Genomic DNA, 21,491 nt, shown 5'->3' on the forward strand with positions numbered 1-21,491 from the left:
TTCCAAATTCCTTTTAATCTAAAGTTAGATTGTAATTCTGAGATTTTTCTTGTTTTGAGATAGTCCTGTAATACTGTGAATTTTCCTCTTAAGACTACTTTTCCTGTGTCCCATAGAGTTTGGGTTGTTGTGTTCTCTTTTAAATTTATTTCAAGGTATCTTTTGATTTCTTCTTTGAACTAATTTTTAACCGATTCATTGCTTAGTAACGTTATTTATCTTTCATGACTTTTTGTGTTTTTCAGGGTTTTTTCCCCTTGTGATTGATTTCTAGTTTCACACCATTCTGTTCAGAGAAGATGCTTGACAGGGTTTCAATCTTCTTAAATTTATTAAGACTTATTTTGTTTCCTAACATGTGGTCTATCTTAGAAAATGTTCCATGTGCACTTGAAAAGAATGTATATTCTGCTTATTTGGGGTGAAATGCTCTGAAGACATCAATTAAATCCATCTCATTCAGTGTGTCATTTAAGGAGCTTGGATGTCACCACTCTATTCTAACACATAAAAAGATTAATGGACTGAAAAATGAATAACTCCTCGTAGACCCATAAGAGAAGGAGAACACAGGGAAAACTGCAGTCCCCAAGAGTGAAGAGACAGTAAAATATAAGGAATCTTACCTTACTAGAACAGAGATTCACTAGTGAAAACCATCATGGGATATATTGCCAAAGAAGGAAAACTTGAATTTTAATCGATCAATTGCTGTATACTAGGTGCAGACAAATCTTAGGGTTAAAAACTCCAGGAAGAACAATTAAAAAGTGAGACCTCCACAATATTGTGTGATTTACCTCCAGGAGCTTGCCCAGGTCCCCACAGTAAATACCAAAGAAAAATCACCTTGTGCTTCCAGCAAGGGGAAAGGAATAAAACCATTTTTGAAATATAGCAGGGTCATGTATTTTTTGCAGCAAACCTTGCCCTCAGGAAACTAGATAACCAGAACCTAACCTGGGATACTATAAGAGCCTAACTGACCTAAGGAAAGGAAAATACTCAACTTCAGCCAGCTCTCATAATCTTGTCTTACCAAAAGGGGGAGTGAAAACTGAGAAGCACTGGTTAAGAAGTATAGGGTCAATAAAAGACTGATATCTAATCTCAGGACTATTGAACAGTTCCCCTCTTCCTACATCAAACCATCACTAAAAATCTATGCACAGAAGCTCCTTTTACCTTGTGTATCATGTCCATCTATCAGTAAAAAATTACAGGACATACCAAATGTCAAAAAAATACAATTTGAGGAAGGAAATTAAAGATGGTGGTGGACTGAGTGATAGCTACACTGACACTCTCCTGGGACCAAATAGGAATTACAACTAAAATATAGAAAAAACATCCTGATAATCAACTGTAACTGAAGACAAGCTGGAGAGCACCTTCATAACCAAAGACCTAAAGTAGAAACCACATAGAGACTGGTAGGAAGTGCGGAGGCACGAGAGGGCTGTCTGGGCTCCCACAGGCAGCAACTGAAAGTCCAGAGGGATATTTAAGCTCTGGGGGGTTCCCACTGAGGACTCTGGGGCCTAAACCCCAGACTGGGCTTCCCAGCCCAGAGCACCAAACTTGAAAAAGGTGCTGACAAAACATCTGGCTGTGAAAAGCAGCTGGGTTTCTGTTTGCCAGGGAGATTGCTAGAAATGCAAGCAATCTCTTAAAGAGCCAACTCACAAAGTTTCATGTGCAGCTACTCACCTTGGGCTCCAGCAGAGGGAGGGCAGAGTGAACTGGAGCTGTGTGAGGAGAATCTAGGGTTGTGGGCTCTGGAGATGAAGCTCAGAGGGCACCCCTCTGGATTCCTGTGCTGAGTCATTCCCCCATACTGCAGAGGACGTATTATTTAGGCAGACATTTTGCTGCTTTTGCTTGGTGAGAAAGCAATTGCTCCACTCTGCTGGAAAACCTCTTGCCCTACCCCATGGAGTTTCTACAGCCTAAGGCTTCTTAAGAGACTGATGACAGTCAGCTGCCCCACCCTGGATAGTTTCTACAGCCTGAGCCTCATTAAGAGAATCAGATTAACCGGACTGCAGGCAGAGGCAGACCTCAGAGTACTTCGGTTCTTTGCCCCATATACTTCTGGACCTGGGCCTTAGAAAAGCAGACTTTGGTGTGCATCTTGGTCCTGTCCAACCACACACAGACTCAGTAGAGGGGACTTTAAACCAAAGGTTTTTGATAACTCCAAACAGGGTATTCAGGGCTAGTCACAAACTGTTTCTGACATTGGCCTGCACTAGAGACCCTCCAAAAACGCTGAGAGTCTTAGCATATCTACTTAATACATAGAAACAAACCCAATCAGGCAGCCAAAATGGGGAGACAAAAAGAAACAAAACAAAACAAAACAAAAAAAAGCCCAAAATGATAGCACAAGAGAAGTCTCCAGAAGAAGAGTTAAATGAAATGGAGATTAGCAATCTATCAGATATAGAGTTCAGAATAATGATTGTAAGGATGTTCAACAGTATGAAAAAAGATATGTAAACTATGAAGGAAATTAAGAATGACATAGCAGAAATAAAAAATACATTGGAAGGAATAAATAGCATATTAGAAGAAGTGGAGGATTGCATCAGCAAATTAGAAGACAGGGCAGGAAAAATCACTCAATCAGAGATAAAAAAAAAAATAAGTTAAATTAAAAAACAGGAGGGCTGTGGGACAACATGAAGTGTGACAGTATTCGCATTATTGTTTAAGGGAGCTATGGGACAACATGAAACATAACAATATTTGCATCATAGAAGTGCCAAAAGGGGAAGAGAAAAAGCAAGTGATAGAGAATTTGTTGTAAGAAATAATGGCAGAAAACTTCCCTAACCTGCTGAAGGAAAACTTCAAAAAAGTTCGGGAGGCACAAAGAGTCCCAAACAGGAAGAATCCAAAGAAGCCCACATTATAATTAAAATGCCAAGAATTCAAGAAAAAGAGAATATTAAAGGCAGCAAGAGAAAAGCAATCTGTTAACTACAAAGGAGATCCCATAAGGCTGTCAGCTGATTTCTCACCAGAAACTCTACAGGACAGAAGGGACTGGCATGAAGTATTCAAGGTAATGCAAAACAAAGATCTGAAACCAAGACTACTTTATCCAGCAAGACTATCATTCAAAATAGGTCATGAAATAGAAAGCTTCCCAGACAAAAAAAGGATAAAGGGGTTTGTCACCACCAAGCCAGCACTGCAGGAAATGTTAAAGAAACTGCTCTAATTAGAAGTAGAAATAGAAAGAGAAACATAGGCATAAAGAATTAAAATTGCAATAGAGAAGTATCTATCAATAATAACCTTAAATGTAAAACAAGCCTCTACAAGTTCAAGAAGATTGAAATTATATGAAGCATCTTAGATCACAATGGCATGAAATTAGACATCAACTACAGTAAAAACACTCAAAAACATTCAATCACATGGAGGCTAAATAGCATACTATTAAGCAATGAATGGGTTCCCAATAAAATCAGGAAAGAAATAAAAAACTTCCTTGGAAACAAATGAAAATGAACACACAACAACCCAAAATCTATGGGACACAGCAAAAGAAGACCTAAGAGGAAAGTTCATAGCACTACAGGCCTACTTCAAAAAGCTAGAAAAATTTTTAGTAAACTATCTAACCCTACAACTTAAAGAATTAGGAAGCTCCCCTGCAAAGCCATCCGGACAAAGGCTTTTGTGGGCTGGAATTTTTTTTATAACTGCTTCGATTTCATCAGTTGTTATTAGCCTAGGTTTTCTGATTCTTCCTGATTCAGTTTTACATGATCTCACTCATATGTGGAATCTAATAAACAAAACAGACTGAGGAACAAAATAGAGACAGAGAAGCATTGAACAGACTGATAAATCTCAGTGGGAAGGAAGGGGTGGGTGGGAGAGATTAATCAAAGAACTTATGTGCATATATGCATAACTCATGGACAGAGACAGTATTTGTGGTGAAGGCTTGGGGGCAGTGGGTGCCCAGTGGAGGGGATCAATGGGGGGAAAAAGAGGGGATATATGTGTTGCTTTCAACAATAAAGATAAATTTTTAAAAAATACAATTTGAATAGACAGGGAAAGCATCAGAATCACATGTGGGAGATATGTTAGAATTATTGTACCAGGAATTTAAAACAAATATGAGATTCCAAGATGATGGTAGATTGCATGAAAGGTACATTGACACTCTCCCAAGTGTCTGGAATTACAACTAAAATATTTTTTAAAAACATTCTGAATAATCAACTGAAGACTACCTGGAGAGAGCCCTCATAAGTAAGCACGTCAAGTAGAGATGGCATAGAAACAGGTAGGAAGGGCAGAGGTGTGAGAGGGCTGGCTGGGCTCCTACAGGCAGCAGCTAGAGATTTAGAAGGATATCTCAGCTCTGGGGGTGGGGGGGTTCCCACTGAGAACTTTGTGGCCTAAACCCCAAGCTGGGCTTCCTAGCCCAAATCACCAGAACTGAGAATGTGCTCACATAACATCTGGCTGTGAAAAGCAACAGGGTCCCTGTCTGCCAGAGAAAGACGGCTAGAAATGCAGGCACCATCTTAAAGGGTCAATGCACAAAATTTTGTATCCAGACACTCACCTTGGTCTCCTGTGGAGGGAGGGTAGAGTGTACTAAAGCTGTATGAGAAATATTTAGGGATGCTGGCTCTGGGGATAGAGCTCTGAGGGCAGCCATCTGGATTCCTGTGTTGAGTCATTTCCCCATAAAGCAGAGGACATCTTTTTCAGGCAGACATCTACCATCCAAGCAGCTTTATTCTGGGGAGGGGGAAGGAAGCAATTGCCCCACCCTGTTGGAAAACCTCTCACCCCACTCCGTGGAGTTTCTAAGCCTGAGGCTCATTAAGAGAATGAATAGCAATCAGCCTCTGGGTGCTTTGAGGCTTTGCTTGATTTGCTTCTGGACATAGAGCTTGGAAAAGCAGACCTTGTTGCACATCATGGTCCTTTCCAAGTGCATCCAGCCCCAGCAGAGGCAAGTACAAGCTTTGGAGTGGGGAAAGCTTCAAACAGGGCACTCAAGGCCAGCCACGAATGTCTGACATTGGCCTGTACCAGAGACCATCCAAAAGACTGCGAGCCCTAGCATATCTACCTAATACATAGAAACAAATCCAAACAGGCAGCCAAAATAGGAAGAAAAAAACAAGCCCCAAATGAAAGGAAAAAAGAATTCTCCAGAAGAAGTACTAAATGACATGGAGATAAGCAATCTATCAGATATAGTGTTGAGAATACTGATCATAAGGATGCTCAATGGCATGAGAAAAGAAATGAAAACTATGAAGGAAATTAAGAAGGGCATAGTAGAAATAAAACATTGGAAGAAATAAACAGATGATTAGGAGGAGCTGAGGACTGCATCAGCGAATTAGAAGACAGGGTATAAAAAAAACAGTCAGAGAACCAAAAAGAAAAATAAAAAAAAAGTTAAAAAACAGGAGGACAGTTTAAGGGAGCTGTGTGACATGATATGTAACAATATTTGCATCATAGGAGTGCCATAGGAAGTAGAATGTAAGCAAGTGTTAGAGAACCAGTTTGAAGAAATAATGGCAGAAAACTTTCCGAACCTGAAGAAAAAAATGACACAAGATCTGGAGGCACAGAGAGTCCCAAGCAAGAAGAACGAAAAGAGCCCACTCCCCGACACATCATAATTAAAATGCTAAATTCCAGAGAAAGAGATAATCTTAAAGAAAGCAAGAGAAAATCAATCTGTTACCTACAAAGGAGCTCCCAAAAGGCTGTCAGCAGATTTCTCATCAGAAACTCTACAGGCCAGAAGGGAATGGCATGAAGTATTCAAGGTAATGCAAAGCAAGGATCTGAAACCAAGGCTACTCTATCCAGCAAGTTTATCATTCAAAATAGATGGTGAAATAAAAAGCTTCCCAGACAAAAAAAAGACTAAAGGAGTTTATCACCACCCAACCAGCATTGCAAGAAATGTTAAAGGGACTGCTTAACAAGAAGTTGAAATAGAGAGAATGAGAAACATTGGAATAAAGAAATAAAATGGCAATAGATAAGTACCTATACATAATAACCTTAAATATATATGAATTAAATGTTCCAATCAAAGGACATAGGGTAGTTGAATGGTTAAGGAAACAAGACCCAAATGTATGCTGTCTACAGCATATATACCTCAGAACAAAAAACTCACACAGGCTGAAAAAAACTAACTTCTGGAGGACTTTAAGGGAGAGATTGACATCAATAGATGTCAATAGTAGGGAACTTTAACATCCCATTCACTTTACTGGATAGATCTTTCAAATACAAAATCAACAAGGAAACGGTGACTCTTAATGACACACAGATCAGATGGATTTAATTGACATATACAGAACATTCCACCCCAAAACTGCAGAATATATATTCTCCTCCAGTGCACATGGGCCATCTCAAAGATAGACCACAGATTAGGACACAAAACAAGTCTCTACAAGTTCAAGAAGACTGAAATAATATCAGGCATCTTCTTGGACATTTACACCATGGAATACTATGCATATGTGAAAAAGGAGGATCCCTTACCCTTTGAGACAGCATGGTGGGACCTGGAGAGTATCATGTTAAGTGGAATAAGCCAGGCAGAGAAAGACAAACATCACATGATCTCACTTATTTGTGGAATCTAATGAACAAAATAAACAGATGAACAAAATAGATCCAGAGACAGAGAAACATGGTACAGACTGACTAATCTCAAAGAGAAGGCAGGGGTGTGTGGGTGAGGAGAAATTTACCTAAGAACTTATATGCATATATGTTTAACCCATTGACACAGACAATATTGTGGTGAAGGCCTAGAGTGGGGTGTGTTTGTGTGTGTGTGCAGGGTGGAGGGCATCAATGAGAGTGGGGGGGGGAGGGGACATTTGTAATACTTTCAGGAATAAAGATAATTTAAAACATAAATAAAATTTAAAAATATTATTAATATGCTAAGGGATTTAATGGATAATGTAGACAGCAGGCAAAAACAGATGCACAGTATAAGCAGAGAAGTGGAAATGCTAATAAAGAACCTAAAGAAATGCTGAGCATAAAAAACACACAAACAAAAATGAAGAATGCTTGATGGGTTTATTAGTAGACTGGATGCAGCTAAGGAAAGAAATTCTGATCTAGAGGATATATCAATATAATTGTCAAAAACCAAAAAGCAAAGAGAATAAAGACTCCTGAAAACAGAACAGAATATCCAAAGGCAGTGAAACAACTATAAAGGCATAACATACATGTAATGGAAATACCAGAAAGAGAAGAAATAGAGAAAGGAACAGAATTAATATCTAAATCAATAATATATGAGAATTTCCCCAAATTAATGTCAAACACTAAAACATAGATCCAGGAAGCATATCATTTTCATATTACAGAAAATGAAAGTTAAAGAAAAAAACCCTGAAAGAAGATAGAGGAACAAAAATACCTTACATATAGAGGAACAATGATAAAAATTACATCTGAGTTCTCAGAAATCATGTAAGCAAGAAGTTAGTGGAGTGAAATATTTTATGTTGAGAGAAAAAAACTAACAACCTAGAATTCTGTGTCTTGTGATATTATCCTTCAAAAGTAAAGGAAAAATAGGCTTTCTCAGACAAACAGAAGTTGAAGTAATTGTTACAATACTGAAGTAGACCTGCCTTAAAAAATATATTAAGAGTTCTTTAGAGAGAAGAAAAATAATATAGGTCAGAAACTCAGAGCCAAAGAACATTAAAGATGGAATAAGCTAAGCTAAAATAAAAAATTTTATTTTTCTTATTCTTAATAAATTTAAGGTAAAAGTTTGCTCAAAATAATAGCAACAATGTATTTGATTGTGTATGCTTATATCATATTTATGCATGCTTACATATACGTAAAATAAATGACAGCAATGATACAATGGAATGGAGAAAGGAATTACAATTATTTTGTTATTATAAGGCCCTTACACTACCCGCGAAGTGGTATAGTGTTATTTGAAAGTGGACTTTGATTAGTTGTAAATGTATATTGAACACTGTAGGGCAACCACTAAAAGATGTATAACCGATGTGCTAAGAAGGAAGAGAAAATGGAATCATATAAAATGCTCAATTAAATCTTTAAAAAACCCCAAAAAACAAAAACATTCATTGAAACAGAGAATAACCTTATGGTTTCCAGAGAGGCAGAAAGTGGAGGATAAGTAAAAAAGGTGAAGGGGAATATAGTTAATAATATAACTTTGCATGGTGACCAATGGTTATAAGACTAAGTGAGGTGATCACATAAGGTATAAAAATGCTCAATCATTATGTTGTCCACCTGAAAATAATATAATATTGCATGCCAATTATACTTTTATAAAAATCGCATAATGCAGAAAAAGAGTGGAAGAGAAAAATAGGAACAAAAACAAGGGCAACACATTGGTATGAAGAAGGCCTGGGGGTGGGGTGGATGCAGGGTGGAGATCAATGGGGTGAAAAGGGGGACATCTGTAATACTTTCAAGAATAAAGATAAATTAAAACAAAACAAGGGCAACAAATAGAAAATTGTAATGAATATGATAGATATTAACTCAACTATATCATAATCCCTCTGAATACTGATAGTCTAAATGCACCAATTCAAAGAAATCATCAGAGTGGATAAAAAAACATTATCCAACTATATGTTCTCTACAAGAAACACATGTTCAATATAAAGGCACATGTAGATAAAAAGTAAATGAATGGAGAAAATATACCATGCTAATACTAATCAAAAAAAGCAGGAATAGCTATATTATTTTTAGACAGAGCGGGCTGCAAAGTTATCAGGGATAAAGTAGGGCATTACATAATGATAAATGGGTCAATTCTCCAAGAAGATATAAGAATTCCTAGTGTATATGCATTTAACAATAGAGCATCAAACTACATGAGGCAAAACTAATGTAATTGCATTTAGAAATAGATAATCTCTCACAGAAAAATGACAGATACAGCAAGCATAAAATCAGTAAGGACGTAGTTGAACTCAACACCATCAATCAACTGCATGTAATTGAAATTTATAAATCCAAAAATGGAAGAATATACATTTTTATCAAGCTCACATGAAACATTCACCAAGATAGACCACATTTTGGGTCATAAAATACACCTTAACAATTTAAAAGAGTAGAAACCACACGTTTCTAGAAATATAACTGGAGATCCTCAAATATGTGGAGATTAAACAACACACTTCTAAATAACAAATAGTCAAGGAAGAAATCTCAAGAGAAATGTAAAAATACTTTGAAATAAATAAAAAGGAAAGCACAACTTATCAAAATTTGTGGGATGTAGCAAATTCAGTGCCTAGGGGAAATTTACAGCATTGAATGCATATACTATTAGAAAAGAAAAAAAAACCTATCTAAAATCATTACTCTAAGATTCCATCTTAGAAAACTATAAGAGGAAGAATAAGTTAAATCCTAGGTAAGCAGAAGAAAAGAAATAATAAGAATTAGAGTAGAAAATAATGAAATTTAAAACAGGAAATAGAGAAAATCAATGAAACCAAAATCTGGTTCTTTGAAAATATTTTTAAAAATGAATAAACTCCTAGCCAGGCTAACTAAAAAAAAGAGAAGGCACATATTACTAACATCAGAAATGAAAGAGGGTATGTCACTACAGATCCCATGGACATCCAAAGGAAAAGAAAGAAATACTGTGAACAACTCTGTGCCCACAAATTTGATAACCTAGGTGACATTTAACAATTTCTTGAAAGACACAATCTGCAAAAACTCACACAAGAAGAAATGGATGATCTGAATAGATTTATATTTATTTAAAAATTAAATCAATAATTAATAACCTTCCAAAACTTAACAAAATATTACTAAATCTAAAATTGTATAAAAAATATTATACACCATAACCAAATGGGATTTATTTCCAGGTATGCAAAGCTAGTTCAACATTTGAAAATCAATGTTATCTATCACATCAACAGACTAAAAATGAAAAATTACATGATTATATCAATAGATGCAGAAAAGCATTTGATAAAATCTAATATACATTCATAATAAAAACTCTCAGTAAACTAGGAGTAGAGAACTTTCTCAACTTGATAAAGATTAGCTACAGAAAACCTACAGCTACCGTCATATTTAATGGTGAGAAACTTGAAGCTTTCCCATTAAGATCAGGTACAAGGCAAGAATTTTTCTCCTCACTATTGTTTTTCAACACAACATTCTACTAGAAGTCCTTGCTAATGCAATAAGGCAAGAAAAGGAAATGAAAGGCATAAAGATTGGGAAGGAAGGCATATATCTTTCTTGGCAGATAACATGATCGTCTATGTAGAAAATCTGAAATAAAAAAATAATTCCTGGGACCAATATACAAAAGTTAATTGCTTTATATATAGCAACAATAAACAAGTGGAATTTGAAATTAAAAACACAACACTATTTACATTAGAACGCCCCAAATGAAATACTTAGGTGTAAATATAACTATATATATAAATATATACATATATATGTGTGTGTGTATATACATATATATATATGATCTATTTGAAGAAAACCACAAAATACTAATGAACAAGTAAAAGAATAATGAAATAAATGGAAAGATTTTCTATGTTCATGAATATGAAGACTCAATATTGTCAAGATGTCAGGTCTTCCCAATTTGATTTATACACAGTCTCGGTTTTCGAAGGTTTCCGATGATGAACGTTTCGGTTTACAAATGCCGTAAATCCGGAAGTAAATGCTTCAGTTTTGAACATGCTGCAGAAGTCAAATATGCCACACGGCTTCTGCTGAGTGCAAGATCCTAAGGCCTAGCCGTCGGCTGTTGATCCCTCGGTTTTTTAACGTTTCAGAACTTGACCAGTCTTCCGGAACAGATTACATTAAAAAACCGAAGTACCACTGTATTCAATGCATTCCCAATCAAAATCCTAGCAAGTTATTTTATGGATATTGACAAACTGATTCTAAAATTTACATGTAGAGGTAAAAGACGCAGACTAGCCAACACAGTATTGAATGAGGACAAAATTGGAGGACTGACACCATCTGAGTTCAAGACTTACTATAAAGCTACAGTAATCAAGACAGTGTGGTAATGGCAAAAGAATAAATAGATCAATAGAACAGAATAGAGATCTTAAAAACCAACCCCCATAGTCAAATGCCAAAAAAGGAAAGGCAATATTATGGAGCAAAGGTAATCTTTTCAACAAGTGATTCTGAAACAATTGAACATCCACATGTAATAAAAAGGATCTAGACACAACTTTACTAAAAAATTAAGCCAAAATATATCAAAGACCTAATATAAAATGCAAAACTATAAAATTCCTAGAAGATAACATAAGAGAAAACCTAGATGGCCTTAGGTATTGTGATGCCTTTTTAGATACAACACCAAAAACATGATCCACAAGAAAATAATTGACAAGCTGAACTTTATTAAAATTAAAACTTCTACTCTGTGAAATGCAATACCATGAAAATTATAAGACAAGCCACAGGTTGGGAGCAATTATTTGCAACACACATCTGATAAAAGACTATTATCTAAAATATACAAAAAATTTCTAAGACTCAACAATAAGAAAACAAACAACCCAATTAAAAAATGGGCCAAAGACCTTACCAAACACCTCACCAAAGAAGATATAAGATGGCAACTGAGTATATGAAAAGATGTTCCATATAATATGTCATCAGGGAAATGCAAATTAAAACAATGAGATACCACTACACACCTACTAGAATGACTGAAATCTGAAAGACTGACACCACCAAATGTTGGCAAGGGTGTGGAGAAACAGGAACTCTATACATGGCTGGTGGGAATGCAAAGTGGTACTGCTACTTTGGAAAACAGTTTGGTGGTTTCTAAAAAAACTAAACATACTCTTACCATATGATCCAGCAATAATGCTTCTTGGTATTTACCCAAAGGAATGAATAACGTATGTCCACCAAAAAACCTTACATATGGATGTTTATAGACCTTTGTTCTTAATAGCTCAAAACTTGCAAGCAACTAATGCATCCTTCAATGAATAGATAAGTAAACTGGTAAGTTCAGATAATAAAATACTATTCAGGGCAAAAAAAAAAAAGCTACCAAGTCATGAAAATACATGGAGGAACCTTAAATGCATATTGATAAGTGAAAGAAGCCAATCTTAAAAGGTTACCTATTGCATGATTTTAACTATATAACATTCTTGAAAAAGTGAAACTATGGAGACAAAAAAATCAGTGGTTGCCAAAGGTAGGGTGGAGGGAAGAGATGAACAGGTAGAGCAAAGAAGATGAAGGCAGTGAAATATTTTGTATGATATTATAATGGTGAATATATGTCATTATATCTTTGTCTAAAACCATTGAATGTACAACACCAAGAGTGAACCCTTAGGTAAACTATGGACCTTAGGTGATTATGATGTGTCAATACAGGTTCATCCATAGTAAAAAAAAATTTTAACATTTTGGTTGGGGGATGTTAATAATGGGGGAGACTATGCATTTGTGGAGGCAGGAAGCATATGAGAAATCTCTGCACCTTCCTCTCAATTTTTTTATAAACTTAAAACTAGTCTAAAAATAAATTATTTAGAAAGAAAAAATTTCATTCACATTATCATCAAAACGAATAAAATACTTAGAAATAAATTTAACAAAATAAATGCAAGAATTTTATACTAAAACTATAAAATATTGCTGGGAGAAATTAAGTATCTATATACGTGCAGAGACATTCCTTGTTCATATAGGTAAGATGGAACTTATCCTTCAATCGATATATAAATGGTGTGATTGTAAATTGGTGCAGCCACTGTGGAAACACTATGGAGGTTCATCAGAAAATTAAGAATAGAACTACCATATGATCCAGCTATTCCACTTCTGGGTATTTATTCAAAGAATATGAAAACTGTAGTCATGTACTGCTTAACAATGAAAATCTGTTCTGAGAAATATATCACTAAAAAATGATACTAGACTGCCTTCTTACACAATATACAAGAATAAACTCAAAATGGATCAAAGATTTAAATGTAAGACTTGAAACCATAAAACTCCTAGAAGAAAACATAACCAGTAAAATCTCTTACATTTCTCTTAGTAATATTTTTTCTGATATATCTACTCAGACAAGGCAAACAAAAGAAAAAAGTAAACAAATGGGACTACATCAAACTGAAAAGGTTTTGCACAGAAAAGAAAACCATCAACAAAATGAAAACACTGCCTACTGAATGGAAGAAATTTGCCAATGATATCTCCGATAAGGTGTTAATATTCCAAAATTATAATAATAAAACTCATGCAAGTTAACACCAAAAAAAGAAACAACTCAATTAAAAAATGGGTAAAGGACCCGAAAACACACTTCTCCAAAAAAGGACATACTGATGGCCAATAGAAAAATGAACAGATGCTCACTAATCATCAGGGAAAAGCAAATTAAAACCACAGTGAAACAAAAGGAAGACAATCCAATTTAAAAATGGGCAAAAGACCTAAATAGACAATTCTCCAAAGAAGACATACAGATAGCCAAGGGACAGATGAAAAAATGCTCAAAGTAATTAATCATCAGATAGATGCAAGTTAAAACCACAATGAGCCTGGCCGGGAGTGGCTCAGCGATTGAGCGTCGACCTGGGATCCAGGTGATTGGGGTTCGATTCCCGGTCAGGGCACATGCCCGGGTTGCAGGCTCGATCAATGGCTCTCTCATCATTGATGTTTCTATTTCTCTCTTTCCCTCTCCTTTCCTCTCTCTGAAATCAATAAAGATATATTTTTAAAAAAGAAAAAATAAAACCACAATGAGGTATCACTTCACACCTATCAGAATGGCTACCAACAAAATGAACGACAAATGCTGGTGAGGATGTGGAGAAAAGGGAAACCTAGTACACTGTTGGTGGGAATGCAGACTGGTGCAGCCACTATGGAAAACAGCATGGAGGTTCCTCAAAAAATTAAAAATGGAGCTGCCTTTTGACCCAGTGATCCCACTTCTAGGAATATATCCTAAGAATCCTGAAACACCAATCAGGAAGAACGTATGCACCTCTATGTTCATAGCAGTACAATTTACAATAGCTAAGAAAAGCAGCACAATTTACAATAGCTAAGATCTGGAAACAGCCCAAGTGCCCATCAGTAGATGAGTGGATAAAAAAGCTGTGGGACATTTATACTATGGAATACTATGCAGCTATAAAAAAGAAGGATCTCTTATCCTTTGGGACAGCATGGAGGGAACTGGAGAGTATTATGCTAAGTTAAATAAGCCAAGCAGAGAAAGACAAGTACCATATGATCTCACTCATATGTGGAATGTAATAAACAAAATAAACTAATGAGCAAAATAGATCCAGAGAAATAGAAGCATGGAACAGACTGAGGGATCTTGGAAAGAAGGTGGGGATGGGGGAGTGGGTGGGGAGAGATTAATCAAAGAATTTTTATGTTTATAAGCATAACCCCTGGACACAGACATTGGCATGGGGAAGGCCTGGGGGTGGGGTGGCTGTGGGGTGAAGGGGATCAATGGGGGGAAAAGAGGACATTTGTAATACTTTCAACAATAAAGATAAAAATATAAAAGAAAAGAAAAAGAAAACACATTATAAATATTTATCTAATTGAAAAAGCCAATTGTTAGGAAAGAAGGTGCATTTGCATTAAAAAAGGCAACTTGCTTCATAAAAGTAAATAAATAAGTAAAGAAAACCACAGTGAGATATCACCTCACACCTGTCAGAATGGCTGCCATCAATAAACAACAAGTGCTGGTGAAAATGTGGAGAAAAAGGAACCCTAGTACACTGCTGGTGGGAATGCAGACTGGTGCAGCCACTATGGAAAAACTGTATGGAGTTTCCTCAAAAAATTAAATTTGGAACTGCCATTTGACCCTGTGATCCCACTTCTTGGAATCTATCATAAGAAACCCAAAACACCAATCAGAAAGAACAAACACACCCCTGTGTTCATAGCAGCACAGTTTACAATAGCTAAGATCTGTAAACAGCCCAAATGCTCATTAGTAGATGAGTGGATTAAAAAAGCTGTGGTACATTTATACCGTGGAATACTATGCAGCTGTGAGAAAGAGGGATCTTTTGCCCTTTGGGACAGCATGGAGGGACCTGGAGAGTATTATGCTAAGTGAAATAAGCCAGTCAGAGAAAGACAAGTATCACATGATCTCACTTATATATGGAATCTAATGAACAAAAAATACCTGATGAACAAAACAGATATAGAGACATTGAAACCTACAGCAGATGGAAGTATTTCAGAGGGAAAGGGGGGAGGGTGTGAAGAGATTAATCAAAAAACTTATATGCATATATGCATAGCTCATGAACAAATGATAGTGTGGGGAAGGCCTGGGGTGGGGGCAGGAGAGGGTTGGAGGGGGCCAGTGAAGGGGAAGGAGAGATATCTGTAATACTTTCAACAATAAAGATTAATCCTATTTAAAAAATGAAATTTAATTTTAAAAAGAAGTACAAGTTGCCAGTTATAAAAATAGTCATGGGCATAGGGGAATATAGTCAATAATATTGTAAAAACTATGTATGATGTCAGGTGGGTACTAGACTTATTGGGGATTACCTTGTAAGTTATATAAGTGTCTAACCACTATGCTGTACATATGAAACTAATATAATATTGTTTTTCAACTGTAATTTAAAAATTAAAAAATCTAAAAAAGGACTGTGTCATTAGGTGATTTCATTGTTGTGTGATCATCATAGAGTATACTTACAAAAACCTAGATGGTATAGCCTACTGTACACCTAGGCTATATTGTGCAGTCTATTGCTCCTAGGCTACAAGCCTTTCCAGTATGTTGTTGTACAAAACAACACAAGATTAAATCAAGCACAATCAAGAGTTGCAGTAAACATGACATGTATGAGGCTGCTGCAGCTTAACACGGTATACTAATTTACAGCAAACTTTTTTCATAAGTAAAAAAAATACACTCTAAAATAATGATAAAAGTATAATGTAGTAAATATGTAAACCAGTTGCATAATTGTTTTAATCAATATTATGTACTGTACATAATTCTATGCGCTATACTTTTATATGACTGACAGTATTGTATTTTTATTTATACCAGCATCACCCTAAAAATGTGAATAATGCATTGCACTACGATATTACAATGGCTATAATGTCACTAGGAATTTTATAGCTTTATTACAATTTCATGAGACCACCCTCGAATGTGCAGTTTATTGTTGACTGAAATGCTGTTGTGTTGTGCATGACTGCAATTGGGAAACATATATTCACCCCCATGTTCACTGCAGCATTATTTACAATAGCCAAGATATGAAAGCAATTTATGTGTCCACTGACTGATGAATGGATAACGAATATGTAGTATATATTCATGCATATATTCAGCCTTAAGAAGATGAAATACTGTCATCTGCAACAACATGGATGGACCTTGAGGGTATTATGCTAAGTGAAATAAGTCAGACAGAAAAGGCCAAAAATCATATAATTTCAATTATATGTGGACTATAGAAGAAAAAAGAAAAAGAAACAAACTCATAGATACAGACAACAGATTTGTGGTTATCAGTTGGAATGGGATATGGGGAGAAGGCAAAATGGGTACAGGTGGTCAAATGTATAGTGATGGATAGAAACTAGACTTTGGTGGTGGTCATGCTGTAGTGTATACAGATATTAAATTACAATGATGTATACCAGAAACAATATTATAAACCAATGCTACCTCAATAAAAACCCCCAAAATTAAAAGACAAGCCACAGCCTGAGGAAAATATTTTTAAATCATATACCTGATAAAGAACTTGTATCCAGAGTATATAAAGAACCCTTATATTTCAATAATTAAAATGAAAACAACCTAATTGAAAGATGTGCAAAATATTTGTCATTTCTCAAAAAAACATATTAAAATGGCCAAAAAAAAGCAGATGAAAAGATGTTCAATATCATTAATGATTAGGGAAATGCAAATCCAAACCACAATCAGATATTATTTCACACCCACAAGGGTAGGTATAATTTATTTTTAAAGAGAAAAGTAAGTGTAAGTGAGGGTGTGGGAGAAATGAGAACTTTCATGCCTTGCTGGTAGCGCATGTAAAGATATAAATGTGAAATGGTGCAGATCCTTTGGAAAACAATTTGGGAAAAGATTAAAAAATAGTTACAGTATGGCCCAGTAATTCAACTCCTCAGTTATATATTCAAAAGAACTGAATATGGGTGCTCAAACAAAAATTTGCACACAAATGCTCATAGCAGCACTTACAGTAGCCCAAAAATTGAAAAAATCCCAAATACCATCAACTGATGAATGGAAAAACAAATGTAATCAGTGAGACATTATTCATCCATTAAAAGTAATGAGGTACTGATACATGTTACAACATGGATTTATCTTAAAAACACCATAATGAGTAAAATAAACAATTCACAAAAGACCACATATTATATGAGTCCATTTATATAAAATGTTCAGAATAGGCAAATCCATAGGCACAGAAAGCAGATTAATGGTTGCCAGTGGCTGGGAGTGGTAATGGGAATTAACTGCAAATGGATAAAAGAGAGATGTCATTGAGGTGATGGAATTGTCTAAAACTGGACTGTAGTGATGGTTGCACCACTCAACAAATTTACTAAAAATCATTGGCATGTACACTTAAAATGAGTCAATTCTATGCTATGTAAATTATATCCGAATACACAATTTAAAAAATACCCCAGAAAGCAGAGGAAAAAGAGTTTGTCTCTTAGACAGTATATTAGGAATAATACAGAGCTCATTAGGCTATTGTATGCTGTTGCTGCTGCTACTGTGGTAATGGTAGGAGTGGTAGTTTTCCCATGAAGGTTGAGGGTCCAGCAATGATTTGAGTTTTCTAAAATAAACATTTTAAAATCACTAAATGCCCTGGCCAGTGTGGCTCAGTTGGTTAAGTGTCCTCCCATGCACCAGGAGGTCTCTGGTTCCAGGACTGGTCAGGGTACATGCCTGGGTTACAAACTCCATCCCCATTAGGGGGCATGCAGGAGGTAGCTGATCCATGTTTCTCTCTCTCCCTCTCCGTTCTTCTTTCTCTAAAATCAATAAAAACATATTTTTAAAAGACACTTAAAAAGAATGATTCTGGCTTGAAATTTGGAGTAGCAGTGGGAGGGGCAAACAGAAGTGGATGGGTTTTAAAAATATCCAGAAGGCAGAAGTGACAAGACTTTGTACTGATTAGATACAGGGATTGGGGAAGAGTGGGGGTGCCTCAGACTCAGCATGCTTAAAGTTGAATTTCTGTTGTCCTCCAAAACATATTGTCCCTCTGTGCTGCCAATCTCGGTGAGTGGATCAGCATCCTGGCACAGAGCAAGCATTCATTGATTGTCTTTGGAATACAAGAATGAATGAACAGAGTAAAAATATGACCAAAGCATTCACCAAGTCCTGCCAAACAGCCAATTCTAAACTCACCCTCAAGGTTAGCTCAGCAGATGTCTATCACAATTTCCTTCTCATTTATTGGCCATTTGGGAAATCATCAGGTCCCATGCCTTGGACACCCATCTTCATATCAGACACTCCTTGCCTAGAACCTGCAGGTGTGGCATAGATAGGGTTTTGTCAAGAGCCTCTTATTCTGTAAATTCTTTACATGAGGTCAATGGCAGGTGCATGTATAACCCATATCATCATGGGGGTCATTTGGTGTTGCAGAAAGAGGGTCACAAAACTGCCCAACCGGTGGATCTATGTTCACTTTGGCTCCAATCAGAAAGAGACTCTTCCTACCAAAGAGGTTTTTTAATCCAGCCCCTCTCCCCCTTCCTGACAGGCAGAAAACACAGCTGCTAGAAACACAGCAGTCACTGAGTCATGTTTGGATATTTTACTGCTGTTCCCAGTATTGACAAGTAGATACACAACTGCTTATGATTCCTAACACAGATGTCAAAAAAGGTTGTGACCCATTCCAGTCCACACTTCCAAGATGAAGAATGAGGTGGGGCAACCAAAAGATGCCCCCAGGCTCAATCACCCCAGCAAACATTCCCTTCATCACGAACTGGTTATGAAATAAAGTATAGCCTCTTTCTGTATGGTGATAAACACATTCACCTCTCATTTTCAAGATTACAGTGCTTTGCATAATATATTGTTGCTATTATTATTATCACAAGTTCCTTAATGCAGATGAATCAGAATGACACCACAATGTTGGTCCATGCTGTTTATAATTATTCTTTGCCTTTAGAGTTAAGTTCACATAAGATAAATTGTATATGACTTCCACTACATTGTTTCCTGAAAGGGCAATACCATGCTAAGAAGCCACTCTAAAAACTGCTGTATGGGAATGGATTATGGAAATATTCCTATATGTGAGAGCTCAAGGTTTTCTTTCAGCGATTGGGTATACACACTTAAGTCACCCAAGTCTTTTATGATGAGACTTGCTAAGCAGTGTATTATGTTAATTCAACACAAAACATTTTGGTCAATCATCCAGTTAAAATATTTAATAGTAAAGCATTCACAAGAGCATTCTTCAGAGTTGACATTCAACTAAGCATTGAATGAATGTTTTCAGTTTTCAAGGCAGTCACTAGTATTAAAAAGGCTTTTCAGAATTGTTTTCATTAGAGCGAGAACTTCCTTGCATAGCTTCCGCAAAGCCTTGCCCTGCCACTCCCGACTCTTGCAAGGCATCCTTGCTCAGGAGGGGCAGACAAAGGGTAAAATCTGGGCAGAGAACCTTAGTGGATATTAGAACGAAAGAAAATCAGTGCTGCAAGGTCTTGCAGACAGCCGAGTGCCACCTTTCACTTCACTGCCAAGCAAAGTGAAGCAAAAAGCGGGTAGGGACTCCCTGAAAGCTAGACACCAAATCAGTGACAGATCCAGGACTGGGAAGTCCGATCGAGTTTGAAACAATGAATACTGGGTGAAAGTCCCAAGACGATCTTGCTCCAGATCTTCCAGCATTTTTACAGTACTAGGCCCATCTGGCCCCGCGCTGATCTCGCCGCGGACTCTTTGTCGCGCAACTGGCACAAACCGTGACGACAGCCCTGCAGCAAGGCACGAGTGGCCTTTTCCTCAGCCAGAGTTAAGGTGAGTACCACCGCTGATGAGCCCAGCAGCCGGGGTGGGGGCCGCCGCCCCGCACTGCTCCAGGCCAGCTAGCAGACGCCTGAGCAAACCTCACCCATAGCACCCACCCAGGACACCCCTTCCCCGATCCACAGGGCGGGACCCACCTGTGCTGGAGGTCGCAACTCCCAATTCAGCAAAGCGGAAGGAATTGCAAGTAAGGAGAGCCTCGGGAGGCAGCCTTGCGCCGGCCCTTTGCTTTCACCTAGAAACTGTCGGCCCCACGATCGCTTCCCCCAGTCAGTTCAGGCCCAGCAGCAAGCATGGAGGCCCCGCCCCACTCCTTCCGGGCGTGCAGGGTGCGCTGCAGGGTGGACTCCTCGCGCGCCTGGGACTTGGCCCGCTGCAGAGGCTTAGCAGAGCTTCTGATCCAGAAGGATGGGAATGGGGCTCATTAGTCTGTTTACAAGATTTCAGAGCCACAGTCGCAGAGAGAATAGGCGGGCCAGTAAAACTACACTGCATGTAAAACAGAGTGGCCTTGCTTGCCTTGTCAATGCTCCTACCAAGTCTCCCCACTACGATCCTATTTATGATGGCTTGTCAAGGTTTGCTAGAACTAAAATTCATTCAGTATCTTTCCACCACTTTCTTGAATTTACCTCACATACCACTCAATGCCGGACTCCCACCAATTCAGTTGAGCACCTTGAATTCAGGGTCCAGGTACAGTGCTAAATATAGTGAGCACTAGAAAGGTAATAACCATTAAGAATGCACATTAACAAACAATGCATGTTACAAAGAAGGACCAGAAAGTGCACTGAATTAGCATGTGGAAATCCAAGGCAGATAAAAAAAATGAGAGCAAGAACAAACAACATATATAATATATATAGACATTGGAAAATGGGAAACTGAGCAGCATTGTAGTTATTAGAGATGAAAAATATGAATCTAATGTCAAAGGGGTAATTAAGGAAACAGTTTGTAAAAGTTAGGATCAACAAAAGAAGAGAAGGCTTTCACACTTTGCCCCTACTTGTCTATTTGGAAAACTGCTACTGGTTATTTTTTACTCAATTTACATGTTACTTCATCTGTGAATCCTTCCCTATATTTCTCAAATAAATTTATATTCTCACTTTCTATGGTTCCATTATACCCAATGAATCCAGTATAGGCCTCAAGTGTACGACATCATTGTAGATTATAACTTCTCTTTTTGAATGCTTGTGTTCCCCAAGTAACAAGAAGTTTTTTGAGAGCAGAAAATTTGTACTTTTAAAATTTATTTTCCAAGAGCCTAGCACAGAACCTA

At 37.0% G+C, this 21,491-nt stretch overlaps 1 protein-coding gene across 2 annotated transcripts in view; it reads right to left on the reverse strand.

The window, feature by feature from the left end:
* The window catches only part of LOC107540218 (histone H2A-Bbd type 2/3-like), a 55,221-nt gene extending 34,750 nt beyond the window's left edge, over nucleotides 1-20,471 (reverse strand). Inside the window, exons 1-2 of one of the 2 annotated variants that reach the window (XM_087829305.1) lie at nucleotides 20,338-20,471; nucleotides 18,551-18,672 (exon numbers count right to left, since the gene is read on the reverse strand). The gene's annotated coding sequence lies outside the window, so the exon portion shown is untranslated. The remainder of the gene's footprint in view (nucleotides 1-18,550; nucleotides 18,673-20,337) is intronic. The other variant, XM_087829304.1, reaches the window with a different exon arrangement.
* Nucleotides 20,472-21,491: the final 1,020 nt, after the last annotated feature.

This window comes from Miniopterus natalensis, chromosome X (assembly GCF_054644295.1).
Source record: "Miniopterus natalensis isolate mMinNat1 chromosome X, mMinNat1.hap1, whole genome shotgun sequence".
NCBI classification, from domain to species: Eukaryota; Metazoa; Chordata; class Mammalia; order Chiroptera; family Miniopteridae; genus Miniopterus; species Miniopterus natalensis.